Source organism: Pteropus vampyrus, unplaced genomic scaffold, assembly GCF_000151845.1.
Source record: "Pteropus vampyrus isolate Shadow unplaced genomic scaffold, Pvam_2.0 Scaffold35, whole genome shotgun sequence".
In the NCBI taxonomy this organism is placed as follows: Eukaryota; Metazoa; Chordata; class Mammalia; order Chiroptera; family Pteropodidae; genus Pteropus; species Pteropus vampyrus.
This window is the reverse complement of record NW_011888816.1, coordinates 7,750,897-7,753,018: the sequence shown is the minus strand read 5'-3', so window position 1 is coordinate 7,753,018 and position 2,122 is coordinate 7,750,897.

Below are 2,122 nucleotides of genomic sequence, written 5' to 3'. Positions count from 1 at the left end.
TGTCATTCAAGAGGCTGGTGTTCTAGTTATCTACTCCTGTCTAACAAACTATTCTATAACTTAGTGACCTAAAGCAGTAGCCATTTTATTATGCTCACAGATCGTGCGGCTTGAGAATTTAGATAGGAGAAGGGAGGTAGCTTGTCTCTGCTCTGATGCCTGTGGCCTTGAATGACTGGGGGTTGGTTGGCATCATCTGGAGGTTTCTTCAGTCATATGTCTGGTGCCTGGGTCAGATGACTCAAAGACTGGGCTCAGCAGGGGCTACTGACCAGAGCCTGCACATGGCCTCCACATGTGGTTCAGTTTCCTCTCTGCATGAAGACCCCAGAGCAGTCACACTTCTTACCTGGTGGCTTAGTGCACAAAGTGGAAGCTGCAAGGTCTCTGGGGACCCAGCTGGATCCCTCTCCTAAATTATCTAGTGGCAGGTCCTTCTCACCTCAGGTGTTTCTCTCACTAGATGATGACTTGCATTTTCTCCTTGATTCTATTTGTTCTTGACTTTGGCCTTAGCTACAGTGATCTCTACTCTCCCATGGCCCAAGAGAGAAAGGATGGGGAACACACTCATTTCCTGGGCAATAAGCCTACAGCATACTCTATGCCGTGTGTGGTATGTGCACTCTAAAGGAAAGTTGGGACCCTGTTGGAGGTTAGAGGGGGAGGGGGGGTCGGTGACAGGGTGGTAAGACCCTGAAGAGAATTACCCCCATTCTAGACACTTTACACAAATCAGCTTAGGTCATCATAAAGATTCTGTGATGTGGGTCTCCTAACTTCCCCATTTTATAATTGAAGAAGCTGAGTCTCTGAGAGCTTTAGTAAATCTGTTAAGTAGTGGCAATGAGATTTGAAGCCAGATCTGTCTGACTTCAGAGCTTATGCTCTTAATATTATTATGGTATGCAGCCTCTCAGTGGCACGTTTTCATATTTTGTTCTCTATTTATTGTGCATTAATCATTTCCCTGACTCCATTCTGTATTCATCGAGGGCAAGAGAGTATCTTCTCTTGTTTTCCCCTCCTATGCACATGGGAGTCCCTCAGAAGATAGCCCTGGGGCTTGGCAGAGAGGCCACCACCTCCTTTCAGGGGCCCGACATGGCGATTGTCTTGTTAGCCACAACAGTTGGGCTTCCGTGGATTGAGAGCAGGGAAGGTATTGTTGTTCATACCATAGCCACCAAAGAAAATTTTGTCCTAGTTTATTCTGAAGTATTGATTTTGAAATTGAAACACAGAAGGTCTACTAAAGAATGTCCCATTTGGAAAGAGCTCTCTTTTTCCCCTGTTTTCAGGTTAAAAGCAATAACCATGAAGCAAACGGGAAAGAAAACCCTCCAAAGAATACTGTGAATGGCTCTGACAGGTTAAAGCTGCTGGATAAATGCAGAATTTACATGACAAAAACCTGAGCACAATGCTGATTGTCATTCACCAGTAATAGGGTTCCTTGAAAAGCTAAAAGTCTTAATTAAAAAAAAAAAATAACATTAATTTATTTTTGCTGGGAAGTGTCCTTTTGCCTTAGGACCTACTAGGCTAGAATATTGCTCTCCCTAAACTTCACCAAGACTGGATCTGCTTCATCCTTGACTTCTCACCCCTCTTACTCGTCTTGCTTTAGCAGGCTGCCTAGAGTATATAGGCTTAGGTGAATGGTGTCCATTGGAAAGTCAGTTCTCTGCCCTCAAAAAGATCTAAGTTTTGATGGGAAAACTAACATTCTGACAGATTAAAATATTAAATAATGATTCTGGACAGGAGGGCAACACAGGCATTGAATGAGGCCGGAGAGTCAGAGATGGTGATCAGAGGAAGTGATGCCTGCTTTGAGCAGGTGACCCTCAGTGCCTTGGGGCCACCCTGCTTTCCAGCTTCATCTCCTCCTCCAGCCTGACACTTAGAGCCCAGAGGAGGAACCAGGTGTTTCACCCTCCGGGCAGCACCACTTTCTGTCCCTGCAGGACCTGGGATGCCCTGGGATGCCCTGGCCTCCTTATCCACACGACCTCCATCCCAGATTTCCACTGGTGGACAGAGATCAAGTCTCCTCCTCTGGGACTTTTCTATGAAGCTTTACATTTCTTTTCCCATAATTGTGCCAGACTCTACCTGT